General features: G+C 45.9%; 1 pseudogene; it reads right to left on the bottom strand.

Moving 5' to 3' along the window:
• Window positions 1-637: 637 nt before the first annotated feature.
• LOC109876759 (mRNA export factor-like) lies at window positions 638-17,915 on the bottom strand (annotated as a pseudogene).
• Between the last annotated feature and the right edge of the window lie 1,122 nt (window positions 17,916-19,037).

The raw sequence follows: 19,037 nt of genomic DNA, 5'->3' as shown, positions 1-19,037 counted from the left end.
AATTACTTCGCTACTATGGCCTATTTATTGCCTTACCGCCTCATGCCATTTGCACACACTGTATATAGACTTTTTGTTCTATTGTGTTATTGACTGTATGTTTGTTTATTCCATGTGTAACTCTGTGTTGTTGTTTGTGTCACACTGCTTTGCTTTATCTTGGCCAGATCGCAGTTGTAAATGAGAACTTGTTCTCAACTGGCCTACCTGGTTAAATAAAGGTGAAATTAAAGTGAAATAAAAAAAATAGTCACACAGCTGTCATCAATACTGGGCGAGTAGTCTCCTCTGATTGGTCCATGCTCAGTATGCAACACCATGCCAAGGCATAGGTTCAGGTGTTTAGAAAGGCACTGAAAATCCTTCTTTTTCCTAAAAATTCAGTTATCAAATCGAGTCTTCTCCATTCCAGGAAATCACTGACCCTTCATGGGCTAAGGGAGCCTATATGCACAGCATAGGTTAAACCAAAACTGACAGCCTGACTTCAAGTCAGTACACCTGCAACCTCAAACTTAGCACTACGCAGCAGCACTGAAAAAATCTATCACACTACTTTTAACAGAGCAAAACTAGTGACAGCCTGCCTCCCTGCATTCGAACAACCATGGGATAGTGATGAAGGTCCCAGCGAGTGTCACAACAGCACTGAGGAAGGGGGGCAGCCCCAGGTTACAGACAACAACTGTCCCTCTCTCACCATATCTTGTTCCTCAGCAGCATTCGGCAGGAAAATGTATTTTGTATTTTTCTGGGAATTGTAGTATTCATGCTCCTGGGTGTTCAGAGATGACATGAGTTAGCAACTGACTGCATTAGAGTGCTAACACAAACGGGTATAAGACAATACAATAGGCATACAGTAGATTTATTAATTTAGTGAAATCATTAATCTCACCTTTGACCAATCGTAGCTGGAGGTGTAGGCGAATATGTTGCCGTTGTTGTGGAAGCAGCAAGTGGTGATTAGAATGTCCAGCTGCTCTGAGGTCTTTAACTTGGTGCGGGCATCTTTGTACCAGAAGATGAAGCATCTGTCAGGTCCCACAGTGGATATTGTACCGTGGACAGGGTGGAAGGAGATAGCATTCACCTGAGAGAGTGAGGTAGAGGGGGAGAAATGGAGGGAGAGCAAGAGAGAGGGGGGGAGTTAAGAGAGAGAAAGACGTAGAAAATATGGTAGGGAGAGAGATCAATGCTACGTTGTTTAGTTTGAGACTAATTGACAACTACTCATGTAAAGAAAGGCACCATTGCATTACTGAATAAAGACAAGGCAACATACAGTATATACAGCAGGTCTCGCCAACCCTGTTCCTGGAGAGCTACCGTCCTGTAGGTTTTCGGTCCAACCGTAATCTAGCACACCTGATTCTAATAATTACCTGGTTGATAAACTGAATCAGGTCAGTTACAAATGGGGTTGGAGTGAAAACCTACAGGAGGGTAGCTCTCCAGTAACAGGGTCGTAGGGTAGCAGTGTTGGTGCCATTGGACCTGTGACACTTAAAGATAAAGTTGTCCTTCGATTTGCAACAAAAAACCCATAGACAGGTACATCACAATTCAATAATCTTCTTTGAATTCCAAAACTTGAGTCTTCTATGTGGCCACACAGGTTTGGGGGGTTAATGTAGTGGATAGCCATGCGACCCCCAGTGCAAAGCCCGTGTAAAGCCCGCTTGGCCTTAAATATTTCCACACAGCAATGCTGTAGAGAATGTTCAACAAGGGCATTCAGAGGTCATTCATGAAGAACCGATGCTGCAAATGCTCAGGATGATGTTAAGATGAACAGTATACAGAGAGAGAGAGAAACAATACGTGATTAAGAGAAAAGGAAAGGGAAGGCCTCTCTCTGCTATGGCCAGCACTGTTATTGTCACGGGATTCTTCTGTTGAAGGAGAGGCGGACCAAAACGCAGCGTGGATATTTAGATACATCTTTAATAAGGATGAAAATAGAACAATATACAAAAACAAGAAACGTGAAAAACCGAAAACAGCCCTATCTGGTGTAACAAACACAAAGACAGGAACAATCACCCACAAAACCCAACACCAAACAGGCTACCTAAATATGGTTCTCAATCAGAGGCAGGTGTTAGTCATTGTCTCTGATTGGGAGCCATATTTAGGTAGCCTGTTTTGTGTTGGGTATTGTGGGTGATTGTTCCTGTCTTTGTGTTTGTTACACCAGATAGGGCTGTTTTCGGTTTTTCACGGTTCTTGGTTTTGTAAATTGTTCATTTATCATCTTCATTAAAGATGTATCAAAATAACCACGCTGCGTTTTGGTCCGCCTCTCCTTCAACAGAAGAATCCCGTGACAATAACAGAAGAATCCCCTGACCTGTGACAGAATCACCCACCCCAACAGGACCAAGCAGCATGGTAACGGGCAACAGCAACAGCGATGTCAGGATTTCGGGACATGGGAGCAGAATCTGGAATACACAACTTGGGAGGAGATAGACAGGTGGGCGGTCGACCCAGGGAGAGTGCCGGAGCCCGCCTGGGATTGGATGGAGCAGTGTGAGGAAGGTTACAGGAGAATGAGGTTGGCGAAGCGAACACGGCTGGCAAGGAAGCCCGAGAGGCAGCCCCAAAAATGTATTGGGGGGGCACACAGGAAGTATGGCGAAGCCAGGTAGGAACCTGAGCCAACTTCCTGTGCTTATACCGGAGGGCGAGAGAGACCGGGCAGGCACCGTGTTATGCTGTGGAGCGCACGGTGTCCCCAGTGCGGGTGCATAGCCCGGTGCAGCCGGGCTAGAGTGGGCATCGAGCCAAGTGCCATGAAGCCGGCTCTACGCATCTGGTCTCCAGTGCGTCTCCTTGGGCCGGCTTACATGGCACCAGCCTTGCGCATGGTGTCCCCGGTTCGCCTGCATAGCCCAGTGCGGGATATTCCACCTCGCCGCACTGGCAGGGCGACCGGGAGCATTCAACCAGGTAAGGTTGGGCAGGCTCGGTGCTCTAGAGCTCCAGTGCGCCTGCACGGTCCTGTCTATCCGGTACCACCTCCACGCATCAGCCCTCCAGTGGCAGCTCCCCGCACTCGCCCTGAGGTGCGTGTCCTCGGCCCAGTACCACCAGTGCTGGCACCACGCATCAGGCCTATAGTGCGTCCCGCCTGTCCAGCGCTGCTAGAGCCTTCCTCCTTTCTAGCGCAGCCGGAGTCTCCCGCCTGTCCGGCGCTGCCAGTGCTCCCGCCCCTCAGTCCAGAGGTGCCAGATCCCCTCATTCCAGAGGCGCCAGAGCTCCTCAGTACAGCGCTGTCAGAGCCTTCCTCTCCAGCGTCGCCGGAGCTACCCGTCTGCCCAGCGCCATCAGAGTCGCCAGTCTGCCCAGCGCCATCAGAGTCGCCAGTCTGCCCAGCGCCATCAGAGTCGCCCGTCTGCCCAGCGCCGCCAGTGCCACCCGTCTGCCCAGCGCCGCCAGCGCCACCAGTCTGCAAGGAGCCGCCAGTGCCGCCAGTCTGCAAGGAGCCGCCAGTGCCGCCAGTCTGCAAGGAGCCGCCAGTGCCGCCAGTCTGCAAGGAGCCGCCAGTGCCGCCAGTCTGCAAGGAGCCGCCAGTGCCGCCAGTCTGCAAGGAGCCGCCAGTGCCTCCAGTCTGCAAGGAGCCGCCAGTGCCGCCAGTCTGCAAGGAGCCGCCAGTGCCGCCAGTCTGCAAGGAGCCGCCAGTGCCGCCAGTCTGCAAGGAGCCGCCAGTGCCGCCAGTCTGCAAGGAGCCGCCAGTGCCGCCAGTCTGCAAGGACCGCCAGTCTGCAAGGATCTGCCAGAGTCGTCAGCCAGTCCCGAGCTGCCCCTCTGTCCCGAGCTGCCCCTCTGTCCCGAGCTGCCCCTCTGTCCTGAGCTGCCCCTCAGTCCAGTGGGTTCATTTAGAAGGGTCGCCGTGGTTAGGAGGCCACGGAAGCGGACAATGGGGCGGACTATAAGACTATGGTGAAGTGGGGGCCACGTCCAGCACCAGAGCCGCCACCATGGACAGATGCCCACCCAGACCCTCCCCTATAGGTTTAGGTTGTGCGTTCGGAGTCCGCACCTTGGGGGGGAGGGGGGGGGGGGCAGTACTGTCACAGACCTTGTTTGTCTGTTTCTGTGTTTGGGCCTGATATGGTTCTCAATCAGAGGCAGGTGTTAGTCATTGTCTCTGATTGGGAGCCATATTTAGGTAGCCTATTTTGTGTTGGGTTTTGTGGGTGATTGTTCCTGTCTTTGTGTTTGTTACACCAGATAGGGCTGTTTTCGGTTTTTCACGTTTCTTGGTTTTGTATATTGTTCATTTATCATCTTCATTAAAGATGTATCAAAATAACCACGCTGCGTTTTGCTCCGCCTCTCCTTCAACAGAAGAAAGCCGTGACAGCTATGGGGTACACCACATATGCACACTAGCTTCTCTCTGGCATCTGCAGAGACATTATGGGATTGGGGGAGCATGTGTCCTAGAACTGAAGGGGGGACAAGAGATGAGGGAAGAAGATAATCACATCTAACATCCTCCTTTTGTAATTAGAACCAATGACTTCGAAAGTGCACTTTATAACATTCTGAGAGATGACGATTCTCAAATGTTCAGTGTTCTGTCCCAGCTGCCCGTCATAATACATCTGTAGTTAGTAGTTTTTATCCAGTGCCATCGTGCTAGGGGGTAAACGTGGGTTTTCATCAAGATCATTTTATCATCATCCTTATGTTATTAGTCTGAAAGGGCAACATGGTTGAAAAGAGAGAGGAGGTTGTTACCTGTTCAACCTGGTTTCTGTTCAGGTCCCACATCTTAGCTGTCTTGTCACAGGAAGCCAACAATACTTTGTTTCTATCCTGTTTAAACAGAAAAGTGTATAATCAGACCCTGGAATCCAGGTATTTATTATTCCCATTTCCAATACACCGACATAGCATTGTTTCTCATTGCTCATCCAGCATCTTAAATGTATTGTAGTCATAAGGCAGTAGCTGTGTGAACAATAGTATGTTCATAATTCTCTGTGCTTGCAGTTCTAGTGTGTTATGCCAGGCTTTCATCACTCCAGCAAATGTCCAGTACATGACCAGTGTGCATCTGCTGGGCCACGGAACCCAAACCGTCTGCGCGCGTGCGCCATTGTGGGCAATCGTGCATACATTTATTTTGTCCCCCTACACCAAATGCGATCACGACATGCAGGTTAAAATATAACAAACTCTGAACCAATTACATTAATTTGGAGACAGGTCGAAAAGCATTAAACATGTATGGCAATTTAGCTAGTTAGCTTGCACTTTCTAGCTAATTTGTCCTATTTAGCTAGCTTGCTGTTGCTAGTTAATTTGTCCTGGGATATAAACATTGAGTTGTAATTTTACCTTAAATGCACAAGGTCCTCTACTCCGACAATGAATCCACACAAAACGGTCAACCGAATCGTTTCTAGTCATCTCTCCTCCTTCCAGGCTTGTTCGTGTTTAAACTTAAATGGTGATTGGCATCTACACTTTCATGGTATTTCCTCGACAACCGGCAAAACAGTTTGCCTTTCAATCACCCATGTGGGTATAACCAATGAGGAGATGGAACGTGGGTACCTGCTTCTATAAACCAATGAGGAGATGAGAGAGGCAGGACTTGCAGCGCAATCTGCGTCAGAAATAGGAATGACTTCTATTTTAGCCCTCGGCAACGCAGACGCTCGACACGAGCGGTGTAGTCAGGGTATTAGGGATGGTCGGCACATTGTCCTGCACCTCCCAGCACTGCACCTTTGGTTAGGGCACACAGAAAGCAATTAAGACAGCGGTCACCAACCATGGTCCTGGAGAGCTGTGCATACTGTTGTTCCAAACCAGGACTACTTCCAACCTGATTCAACTTATAGTGACAATCACTCACGTCATTGGTCCAGGATCCTTGAATGTGGAAGTTTCCTGGCATGGTGGGCGGAATGAAATTCATACAGCTGATGCTGTCATCAGGTAGCGAGGTGACCTCAACGTCCTGTAGCAGAGATAATGCAGCTAGAATTTTAAATAATTGAAAAGATGATGTCAACAGAGAGAGCTGTCTCGCTTCTAGTTCTTATGAAACTTTGCAGTATTTTTTTATTTTTATGTATTATTTCTTACATTGTTAGCTCAGAAAATGTTATGTTATGGATCTGCCGGAACCACCAGCCAGCCAGGATCTGCTAGATCCATCAACCTGCTGGAGCTTCCTCTCAGTCCCGAGCTTCCCCTCAGTCCCGAGCTTCCCCTCAGTCCCGAGCTACCCCTCAGTCCTGAGCTACCTCAGTCCGGAGCTGCCCCTCAGTCCAGTGGGGCCCGTTGTTAGGTTTCCTAGGCCAAGGTTAGCGGCGAGGGTCGCCACTCAAGGGACGCTAAGGAGGTGGACTAAGATATTTATGGAGTGGGGTCCACGTCCAGCGCCAGAGCCGCCACCGCGGACAGATGCCCACCCAGACCCTCCCCTATAGGTTTAGGTTGTGCGTTCGGAGTCCGCACCTTGGGGGGGGGGGGGGGGGGGGGCAGTACTGTCACAGACCTTGTTTGTCTGTTTCTGTGTTTGGGCCTGATATGGTTCTCAATCAGAGGCAGGTGTTAGTCATTGTCTCTGATTGGGGGGGGGTTCTGTCACTTTCTGACCATCGTTCGTATGTGTTTTCCTTGTTTTAGTGTTGGTCAGGACGTGTCATTGTCTCTGATTGGGAACCATATTTAGTTAGCCTGGGTTTCACTGTGTGTTTGTGGGTGATTGTTCCTAATCTCTGTGTTTTGCACCAGATAGGGCTGTTTTTGGTTTTTCCACGTTTATTGTTTTGTAGTGTTCATGTTAATCTTTTTGTTATTAAACATGAATCAACGAAACCACGCTGCATTTTGGTGTTATTACATACAGCAGGTAAGAACTATTGGATATCAGAGAGGCGGTAACTCACCAGCACTACCAGCATTACGACCAGGAATACGACTTCCCCGAAGCAGATCCTTTGTCCGTACCACCCAGGGCAAGTAAACTGATTCCAGTGGCCGACGCAAAACAACGCCGGCGAAGGAGAGGCACTCAGAGCGGTCTTTTAGTCCAACTTAGGAGGCATGAACCCCACCCGCCGCTTCCGAGTATATTACTCGCTAGAGTAATTACAGACTAGAGCAAAGGATCCTAATTTCAAACTCTCCAAAAAAGTGTTTTCAATTCTAAAAACGGGCAATATTTATAGTAATTGAAAAAGGATCTTATGTAGTTTGTTGCAATAACCCTCTGTCTTTAAAGAATATTTATATTATAACTGTGATTCCTAAAAACAATTGTCCGGAGATTTGGCCAGCTATACCATAAGGACCTCTTCTTTATGCTCTGTAAAGTCCTTTACTTTTGATAAATTTATACAAACAATATATCACCATGGTCACAACCATAAACTGTAAACTTCATCTCCCTGATAGATTAAGATATAATATGAATTGTCAAATATGTTTATTTTAATTAGGTTTTAAAGTCTGAATGCAACTGAGGAAAAGCAAAATTGCTACTGTGTATACCACTTGAATGAAGATGAAAAATGTGCCAACACCATTAAACAAAAACTCTGTCAGATTTTTGTCTAACGTCAACTCCGTCCGATTAGATTGAATGGTTATGTTTTTCTTGGGGATTTTCAAATGAATAATTCTCTATATTTTACAAATGTTTGTATTGAACATGTATTTTTAGAGGCTAAAATATGTCTGTTTTTGAGTAGGCTGTTGTCTGTTGTCATCTCTGTCACTGATGCTAACCCCCATAAAATATTTTTTTGTTGTTTAATATTCAGAAAAAATATTTTAATTAATCTTCTGCAACATAGGTGTCACGTTCAGACCACCAGTCTGCACAGCGCCACCAGTGCCGCCAGTCTGCCCAGCGCCGCCAGTCTGCCCAGCGCCGCCAGTCTGCCCAGTGCCGCCAGTGCCGCCAGTCTGCCCAGCGCCGCAAGTGTTGCCAGTCTGCCAGGATCCACCAGTCTGCCGGGATCCGCCAGTCTGCCGGGATCCGCCAGTCTGCCGGGATCCGCCAGTCTGCCGGGATCCGCCAGTCAGCCAGGGTCTGCCAGAGCCGTCAGTCAGCCAGGATCCGCCAGTCTGCCAGGATCTGCCATTCAGCCAGGATCTGCCAGTCAGCCAGGATCTGCCGGAACCACCAGCCAGCCAGGATCTGCTAGATCCATCAACTGTGAAGGACCTCGGCGTTACTCTGGACCCTGATCTCTCTTTTGAAAAACATATCAAGACCATTTCAAGGACAGCTTTTTTCCATCTACATAACATTGCAAAAATCAGAAACTTTCTGTCCAAAAATTATGCAGAAAAATTCATCCATGCTTTTGTCACTTCTAGGTTAGACTACTGCAGTGCTCTACTTTCCGGCTACCCGGGTAAAGCACTAAATAAACTTCAGTTGGTGCTAAATATGGCTGCTAGAATCCCGACTAGAACCAAAAAATGTGATCATATTACTCCAGTGTTAGCCTCCCTACACTGGCTTCCTGTCAAAGCAAGGGCTGATTTTAAGGGTTTACTGCTAACCTACAAAGCATTACATGGGCTTGCTCCTACCTATCTCTCTGATTTGGTCCTGCCGTACATACCTACACGTACGCTACGGTCACAAGACGCAGGCCTCCTAATTGTCCCTAGAATTTCTAAGCAAACAGCTGGAGGCAGGGCTTTCTCCTATAGAGCTCCATTTTTATGGAACGGTCTGCCTACCCATGTCAGAGACGCAAACTCGGTCTCAACCTTTAAGCCTTTAATGAAGACTCATCTCTTCAGTGGGTCATATGATTGAGTGTAGTCTGGCCCAGGAGTGGGAAGGTGAACGGAAAGGCTCTGGAGCAACGAACCGCCCTTGCTGTCTCTGCCTGGCCGGTTCCCCTCTTTCCACTGGGATTCTCTGCCTCTAACCCTGTTACAGGGGCTGAGTCACTGGCTTACTGGGGCTCTCTCATGCCGTCCCTGTAAGGGGTGCGTCACCTGAGTGGGTTGATTCACTGATGTGGTCATCCTGTCTGGGTTGGCGCCCCCCCTTGGGTTGTGCCATGGCGGAGATCTTTGTGGGCTATAGTCAGCCTTGTCTCAGGATGGTCAGTTGGTGGTTGAAGATATCCCTCTAGTGGTGTGGGGGCTGTGCTTTGGCAAAGTGGGTGGGGTTATATCCTTCCTGTTTGGCCCTGTCCGGGGGTGTCCTCGGATGTGGCCACAGTGTCTCCTGACCCTCCGGTCTCAGCCTCCAGTATTTATGCTGCAGTAGTTTATGTGTCGGGGGGCTAGGGTCAGTTTGTTATATCTGGAGTACTTCTCCTGTCCTATTTGGTGTCCTGTGTGAATCTAAGTGTGCGTTCTCTAATTCTCTCCTTCTCTCTTTCTTTCTCTCTCTCGCAGGACCTGAGCCCTAGGATCATGCCCCAGGACTACCTGACATGATGACTCCTTGCTGTCCCCAGTCCACCTGGCCATGCTGCTGCTCCAGTTTCAATTGTTCTGCCTTATTATTATTCGACCATGCTGGTCATTTATGAACATTTGAACATCTTGGCCATGTTCTGTTATAATCTCCACCCGGCACAGCCAGAAGAGGACTGGCCACCCCACATAGCCTGGTTCCTCTCTAGGTTTCTTCCTAGGTTTTGGCCTTTCTAATGAGTTTTTCCTAGCCGCCGTGCTTCTACACCTGCATTGCTTGCTGTTTGGGGTTTTAGGCTGGGTTTCTGTACAGCACTTTGAGATATCAGCTGATGTACGAAGGGCTATATAAATACATTTGATTTGATTTGATCACATTAAGGGAGAGGTTGTTGTCCTGGCACGACACTGCCAGGTCTCTGGCCTCCTCCCTATTGGCTGTCTATTGTTGTCGGTGATCAGGCCTACCACCGCTGTATCGTCGGCAAACTTAACGATGGTGTTAGAGCTGCTTGCTGTACAACATTAAAACCTATTCAGTCTGTCTACAATCAGGCTCTCAGAGTGCTTGATAGAAAGCCCAATAGCCATCATCACTGTTACATCCTCAGAAAGCATGAGCTCCTGAGTTTGGAAAATCTTGTGCAATACACTGATGCATGTCTTGTATTCAAGATCCTAAATTGCCTGGCTCCCCCTCCACAGTATTTTTGTTAAACAGAAAATCCAAACATATGGCAGCAGATCCACAAGGTCTGCCATGAGAGGTGACTGTATATACTCAAACTCAGAGTCGTGCTGTTGCCTTCCCTTACCACCTGGGGGCAGCCCGCCAGGAAAACCAGGATCCAGTTGCAGAGGGAGGAGTTTTGTACTTGGGTCCTTAGCTTAGGGATGAGCGTTGAGGGCACTATGGTGTTGAACGCTGAGCTGTAGTCAATGAATAACATTCTCAAGTAGGTGTTTCTTTTGTCCAAGTGAGAAAGGGCAGTGTGGAGTGCAATAGAGATTGCATCATCTGTGTATCTGTTGGCGCGATATGCGAATTGGAGAGGGTCTGGGATAATGGTGTTGATGTGAGCCATGACCAGCCTTTCAAAGCATTTCATGGCTACAGACGTGAGTGCTACAGGGACTATGGTGGTCTGCTTGAAACATGTAGGTATTACAGACTCAGTGAAGACACTTGCCAGTTTGTCAGTGCATGTTCTGAGTACATGTCCTGGTAATGCAAGATGGCGTAGCAGTCAGACTGTTTTTTCCCCCTCTACAACATCTCCACATCTCCGGATTCCTACCGCAAGCTCTGAACCTTTACACCGGATCATTGCAGCTAGCTAGCTGCTATCCAAGTGGCTTATCCTGGCTAACGTCTCTGTCCCGAAGCAAGCACCAGTTAGCCTGGAGCTAGCCCCGAGCTAGGCCCCCCTCCCGGCTAGCTGAAGAGGTCCATCAGCCAATTTCTTGGGCTACAATACCCATTTTGCCAATTGGCCTGGACCCTTTTACTGCCTACATGGAGCCCTGCCGATACATCATGACTGGTCTGCCGACGTAACTGTCCGAGGGGGCTACAACAGACTCTTCCGTTGCGACGTCCCCCTAAGGCAGTTCTGCTAGCCTGCTAGCCCCGGCCCGCTAGCTGTCTGAATCGCCGTGTCTCCAGTTCGCCTAGCTACTCACTGGACCCTATGATCACTCGGCTACGCATGCCTCTCCCTAATGTCAATATGCCTTGTCCATTGCTGTTTTGGTTAGTGATTATTGTCTTATTTCACAGTAGAGCCTCCAGTCAGCCCTGCTCAATATGCCTTAGCTAGCACTTTTGTTCCACTTCCCACAGATGCGGTGACCTCACCTGGTTTAAATGGTGTCTCTCTCATCGTCACTCCTAGGTTTACCTCCACTGTATTCACATCCTACCATACCATTGTCTGTACATTATGCCTTGTACATCCGCTCCCAGAAACCTGCTCCTTTTACTCTCTGTTCCGAATGCACTAGACGACCAGTTCTTATAGACTTTAGCCGTACCCTTATCCTACACCTCCTCTGTTCCTCTGGTGATGTAGAGATTAATCCAGGCCTTGCAACGCCTAGCTCCACTCCCATTGCCCAGACGCTCTCATTTGTTGAGTTCTGTAAGCATAAAAGCCTTGGTTTCATGCATGTTAACATTAGAAGCCTCCCCCCTAAGTTTGTTTTATTCACTGCTTTAGCACACTCTGCCAACCTGGATGTCCTAGCCGTGTCTGAATCCTGGCTTAGGAAGTCCACCAAAAATCCGCTAGCAATAAAATTTTCCGACAAGATAGAACTGCCAAAGGGGGCAATCTACTGCAGAGATAGCCTGTAGTGTTCTGTAATACTATCCAGGTCTGTGCCCAAACAATTCAAGCTTCTTAATCCACCTTTTCTGAAACATGTCTCTCACCGTTGCCACTTGCTATAGACCACCTTCAGCCCCAGCTGTGCCCTGGACACCATATGCGAATTGATTGCCCCCCGTCTATCTTCAGAGCCAAGGTCCTTCACAGTTTAATTTGAGATGACTGTACAACCATTGAGATTCATTGTCAGATCAGAAAACAGATCTCTTTGTTTCTTGGGACCTAGAACTAGCATCTCTGTTTTGTCAGAGTGAAACATTTGCAACCATTGACTTCCATATGTCTTAAACACAGGCCTCCTAGGGTAGGCAATTTTGGGGCTTCATCATGTTTCATCGAAATGTACATCTGTGTCAGTGGCATAGCAGTGAAAGTTGACATTGTGTTTCTGAATGACATCACCAAGAGGTAGCATATATAGTGAGAACAATAGTGGTATAGAATGGAACCTTGAGGAACACCAAAACTTTCCATAGATTTTTCTGAGAACAAACCATCCAAATCAAATCAAATTGTTTTGGTCACATGTAGATGTTATTGATGGTGTAGCGAAATGCTTGTGTTCCTAGCTCCAACAGGGACTGATATCTTTCTGACAGATAAGATCTAAAACAGGCAAGAACTTGACCACGTAGACCAATTAGGGTTTCCAATCTCTCCAAAAGAATGTGGTGATCGATGGTGTCGAAAGCGGTGCTAAGGTCTAGGAGCACGAGGACAGATGCTGAGCCCTGGTCTGACTCCATTAAAATGTAATTCACCTCCTTCACGAGTGCAGTCTCAATACTCTGATGGGGTGTAAAACCAGACTGTAGCATTTTGTATACATGATTTATCTTCAGGAAGGCAGTGAGTTGCTGGGCAACCGATTTTTTTGGTAAATGTTGAGAGGAATGGGAGAGTTGATATATACATTTGTCTTATTTGTATTTCTTTTCATATTTGTAGAATAAATGGACATTTTTTTATTTGTTTTCTTTTTTTGTGGTCAAGGTTGGGCTTTTTCATTAGATTTTAATTACTGACACTTTTAGTGAGTTTGGTACACAGAGAATAGGGAGCAGTTAATTGTGTTCAACATAGGAGGAACAAGCACAGGAAGTAGCTCTTTTAGTAGTTTAGTTGGAATAGGGTCCAGTAGACAGCTGGAAGGTTTAGAGGCTATGACTATTTTAGTGAATGTGTCAAAAGATACAGGATAAAAAAAACTCTAGTGTCTCCATTGATCTGTCCTGGCAGTTCTGTGCAGACTCGGGACAACTGAGTTTTGGAGAAATACGCATATTCAAAGAGGAGTCCGTAATTTGTTTGATCATGATCTTTTCATTGAAGAAGTTCATGAATTCATCACTGCTGAAGTGAAGGCCGTCTTCACTCGGGGAATGCTGCTTGGGAATGTAACTTCGCGACAGTATCAAAAATAAATATTGGATTGTTTTTATTCTCATCTATCAGGTTGGAAAGGTAGGCTAATCGAGCAGCAGTGAGGGCTTTTCAATATTGCACAGTACTGTCTTTTCAAGCTAGTCCAAAGACTTCCAATCTGGTGGCGTGCCATTTCCGTAAAAGAAATCTGGAAGCTTGCTTCATGTCTTAGTTATTTTCTGCATACCAGGGAGCTAATTTCTTGTGACAATTTTCTTTGTTGGCTTTTTGCTTTGAGCAGTGTGACTACATCTATGGTATTACTTAAGTTTTAAATCCTTGGTTAGGTGGATAACTGATTTTTGTACTTTGACGTCCTTGGGTAGGTGGAGGGAGTCTGCAAGGGCATCTAGGAATCTTTGGGTTGTCCAAGAATTTATAGCACAGCTTTTGACAATCCTTGGTTGGGGTCTAACTGAATTATTTGCTGCGATTGCAAAGATAATAAGATAGTGGTCCAATAGTCCAGTATTATGAGGAAAACCATTTAGATCCACAATATCTATTCCATGGCACAAAACTAGATCCAGGATATGACTGTGGCAATGCGTAGGTCCCGAGACATGTTAGATCTTTGGGACTTCTCCATGTGAATATTGACGTAACCAAAAATGCCATACTACGAGGTCCAATAGAAATTCAGGGAACTCAGTGAGGAACGCTGTGTGCGGCACAGGAGGCTTGTAAACAGTAGCTATAAAAAGTGATTGATAGGCTGCATAGATTTCATGACTAGAACCTCAAAAGACGAAAATGCAGTAATTATTTTTCGCGTAAATTTAAATTTGCTGTCATAAATGTTAGCAACACATCCGCCTTTGCGGGATTTGTGGGACTTATGGTAATTAGTGTAACCAGGAGGAGAGACCTCATTTAGTGCAGTAAATTCATCAGGCTTAAGTCATATTTCAGTCACGGCGCACACAGAGTTTATGATCAGTTATTATTTCATTGACTATGACTGCCTTGGAAGTGAGGGGTATAACATTAAAGGGATACATAGGGATTTTGTCAATGAGGCTCTTTATTTACTTCCTTAGAGTCAGATGAACTTGTGGATACTAATTTCATGTCTCTGCGTGCAGTTTTAAGGAAGTTGCTAACTTGCGCAATTTCTAACTAGCGTTAGTGCAATGTCTATCTAAGTATTATTACAATGTTTTTCATTAATGACAGGAATGAAGGATGTCTTTATTCCATTGAGATTGCTAAGGCAAACACCACTATGTGAATTGGAAGTGGAAATGTCTAGGAGCACCAACGGCTCAGGCGCGAATTGGTAGGCCACACAAGGCTTGTGTGAGGCTGCTTGGCCAGAACGGGACCACCGAGTGCTGAAGTGCGTAGTGCGTAGTGAGCAAAAATCGTCCGTCCTCGGTTACAACACTCACGACCGAGTTCCAAACTGCCCCTGGAAGCAACGTCAGCACAATAACTGTTTGTAGGGAGCTTCATGAAATGGGTTTCCATGGCCAAGCAGCCTCACTCAAGCCTAAGATCACAATGCGCAATGCCAAGCGTCGGCTGGAGTTGTGTAAAGCTCTCCACCATTGGACTCTGGAGCAGTGGAAACACGTTCTCTAGAGTGATAAATCACGCTTCACCATCTGGCAGTACGACGGACTAATCTGGGTTTGGCGGATGCCAGGAGAACGCTACCTGCCCCAATGCATAGTGTCAACTGTGAAGTTTGGTGGAGTAGGAATAATGGTCTGGGGCTGTTTTTCATGGTTCGGGCTTGGTCCCTTAGTTCCAGTGATGGGAAATCTTAACACTACAGCACGCAATGACATTCTAGATGATTCTGTGCTTCGAACTTTGTGGCAACAGTTTGGTGAAGGCCCTTTCCTGTTTCAGCTTGACAATTCCCCCGTGCAGAACGCGAGGTCCATACAGAAATGGTTTGTCAAGATCGGTGTGGAAGAACTTCACTGGCCTGCACAGAGCCCTGACTTCAACCCAATTGAACACCTTTGGGATGAATTGGAACGCCGACTGTGAGCCAGGCTTAGTCGCCCAACATCAGTGCCCGACCTCACTAATGCTCTTGTGGCTAATTGGAAGCAAGTCCACGCAGCAATGTTTCAACATCTAGGGGAAAGCCTTCTCAGAAGATTAAAGGAGGATTGGAGGCTATAGCAGCAAAGGGGGGACCAACTCCAAATTAATGTCCATGATTTGGGAATGAGATGCTTGACGAGCAGTTGTCCATATACTTTTGGACATGTAGTGTATATAGTTGAAGTCGGAAGTTTACATACACCTTAGCCAAATACATTTAAACTCAGTTTCACACAATTCCTGACATTTAATCCTTGTAAAAATGCCCTGTTTTAGATCAGTTAGGATCACCACTTTATTTTAAGAATGTGAAATGTCAGAATAATAGCAGAGAGAATTATTTATTTATGCTTTTATTTCTTTCATCACATTCCCAGTGGGTCAGAAGTTTACACAAACTCAATTAGTATTTGGTAGTGTCGCCTTTAAATTGTTTAACTTGGGTCAAACGTTTCGGGTAGCCTTCCACAAGCTTCCCACAATATGTTGGGTGAATTTTGGCCCATTCCTCCTGACACAGCTGGGGTAACTGAGTCAGGTTTGTAGGCCTCCTTGCTCGCACACTCTTTTTATGTTCTGCCCACAAATTTTCTATGGGATTGAAGTCAGGGATTTGTGATGGCCACTCCAATACCTTGACTTTGTTGTCCTTAAGCCATTTCTCCACAACTTTGGAAGTATGCTTGGGGTCATTGTCCATTAGGAAGTCCCATTTGCGACCAAGCTTTGACTTCCTGACTGATGTCTTGAGATGTTGCTTCAATATATCCACATAATTGTCCTCCCTTGTGATGCCATCTATTTTGTGAAGTACATCAGTTCCTCCTGCAGCAAAGCACCCCCACAACATGATGCTGCCACCCCCCGTGCTTCACAGTTGGGATGGTGTTCTTCGGCATGCAAGCTTCCCCCTTTTTCCTCCAAACATCATGATGGTCATTATGGCCAAACAGTTCTATTTTTTTTTCATCAGACCAGAGGACATTTCTCCAAAAAGTTTGATCTTTGTCCCCATGTGCAGTTTCAAACCGTAGTCTGGCTTTTTTATGGTGGTTTTGGAGAAGTGGCTTCTTCCTTGCTGAGTGACCTTTCAGGTTATGTTGATATAGGACTCGCTTTACTGTGGATATAGATACTTTTGTACCTGTTTCCTCCTGCTCTTCACAAGGTTGTTTTTGCACTTTTCGCACCAAAGTATGTTCATCTCTAGGAGACAGGACTCGTCTCCTTCCTGAGTGGTATGACGGCTGCTTGGTCCCATTGTCACGATCGTCGTAGGAACATTCGGACCAAAGCGCAGCATGGAATCGGTTCGACATATTTTATTGATAGTCAAACGCACAAAAAAAAAAAAGAATAAACAATTACGTGAAGCTCAAGCAGTGCTCACAGGCAACTACACAGAAACAAGATCCCACAAAACACAGTGGGGAAATGGCTGCCTAAATATGATCCCCAATCAGAGACAAAGATAAACAGCTGCCTCTGATTGGGAACCATACCAGGCCAACATAGAAAATAAAACACCTAGATAGGAACACCCCCCCTAGTCACTCCCTGACCTAATAAAAATAAAAAGACTCTCTATGGTCAGGGCGTGACACCCATGGTGTTTATACTTGCGTACAATTATTTGTACAGATGAACGTGGTACCTTCAGGCATTTGGAAATTGCTCCCATGGATGAACCAGACTTGTGGAGGTCTTGGCTGATTTATTTTGATTTTCCCATGATATCAAGCAAAGAGACAATGAGTTTGAAGGTAGGCCTTGAAATACATCCACAGGTACACCTCCAATTGACTCAAATTGTGTCAGTTAGCCTATCAGAAGCTTCTAAAGCCATGACATAATTTCCTGGAATTTTCCATGCTGTTTAAAGGCACAGTCAACTTAGTGTATGTAATCTTCTGACCCACTGGAATTGTCACTTCTTGTCATGACAAATATTACAAGGAGTTGACATGATAGTGCAAACAGATCTGGGACCCGGCTAACCAATCATAGCACCAATGGAAAAATTCTGTAATATGATAAATCAATGCTGGCACTAAGACCTTACTCAATGAGCTGTATAGGGCCATAAGCAAACAAAAAATGCACATTCAGAGGGATCATTTCTCTTGGCTGGTGATTTTAATGCAGGGAAATTTTTACCAGCATGTCACCTGTGCACTTAGAGGCGACACAATTCTCCATCACCTTTACTCCACAAACAGAAATGCATACAAGGCTCTACCTTGCCCTTCCTTTGGCAAATAAGACCATAACACCTCCTGCTTACAAGCAAAAACTCAAACAGGAAGTACCAGTGATGTGCTCGATACGGAAGTAGTCCGATGAAGCGGACCGTGAAATGCTTACTTACAACAATGCAGACAGAAAGAAAATAGAGAAATAATAGAAAAGTAAAACACATAATAATAAAAGTACTAATGGATACACACTGAGTGGCGGTAACACATACTGTTATGAAACATTTGCATTAGCCACTGTTGCCTGAACTACGTCAATTCCTGTCTAATTTAAAATTAAAACTTTCAGGACCATGTACAGTATTGTGGCAAATGATAATAAGCAACATTGTTGAGCTGACCTGACCTTCTTCTCAGTCATGGACTATTATCCAGCCCAAATATTGAGCATATACAACTTTTTTATTAGATCAGTGAGGAGGAAAGAAATATACTACTGTAGTCTTGGTTCACATTCCTGATTACCACATTGATTCACAAGAGGGCAGCATGTGGCTGTGTATGTAACACTAAAGAGTTAAGGGCATTTTGTTTTCCATGGTTGTTCTCAGCAGCTATAAAATATAAAACTTCCACAGCATCCTCTAACCCAACATAAAGTGGTTGAATTATAACCCAAATTAAAATGTCTGAATGTGTGGTAGTTAGAACCCATTGGGCACAGAAGTCAATTCAACGTTGGTTCAACGTAATTTCATTGAAATTACATGGAAACAGTATTTGATTGAACCAGTGTGTGCCCAGTGGGAAGTTGTTTTGAAATCATAACTGAAACTATTTAAATGCAAGCAATGACACCCAATGAGAAGTTGTGTTTGTCATAGGGCAAGATATGAGTTTAGCCACATGTGAAAACCATGTCTTTTGGTATTTTCCTTTAGATTAATCCAGCCATGTGAATAAGGGATTATTTCCACCCCGAATCCATGAGACATAACTTCTGACTGGGACATGGTTTGGACTGAGGCAGCTGGATGTGGGTAACAACTGGCTTTGTTCTTGGCATGAGGTCTCTCCACATACACCACACACGTTCCTTTGCATAGTTCTTTTTTGCTATTTTGGGTGTGAAAGTATGTATGCATGTTACTTGAATGGAACTTCATTAGAATAACACAATGTTTATAGCCAGGAGGTCATTTCAGTTCAGTGGCTCAAGGACTGCAAATGAGGGGTTTTCTTTCTACGCTGTGGATTTTCAAAAGTTACGTACAGTGCCACTACATTCAAATCAATCTGCAGTCCCATTGATTAAAAACGTGAACAATAGAAAAGATGAGTGTGTGAGTGTGGGTGTCTTGTGTGTGCTTTGTCTGGTTGGGATATTGCCACAGGTTCTCAGCCTCTCCACATCCTCCTCCCACACAAACAACCCCTCGCTGTGGGGTACTTCGCACCTTGTCCTGTAATTCAGCGGCAACATTAGCACCTCCCTTGTCATGTGTCTCCACAGTGCTGCTGTTGATCACTCGCACACAACAAG

This window comes from Oncorhynchus kisutch, linkage group LG1 (genome assembly GCF_002021735.2).
Source record: "Oncorhynchus kisutch isolate 150728-3 linkage group LG1, Okis_V2, whole genome shotgun sequence".
NCBI classification, from domain to species: domain Eukaryota; kingdom Metazoa; phylum Chordata; class Actinopteri; order Salmoniformes; family Salmonidae; genus Oncorhynchus; species Oncorhynchus kisutch.
This window is presented reverse-complemented; position numbering and strand designations above follow the sequence as displayed.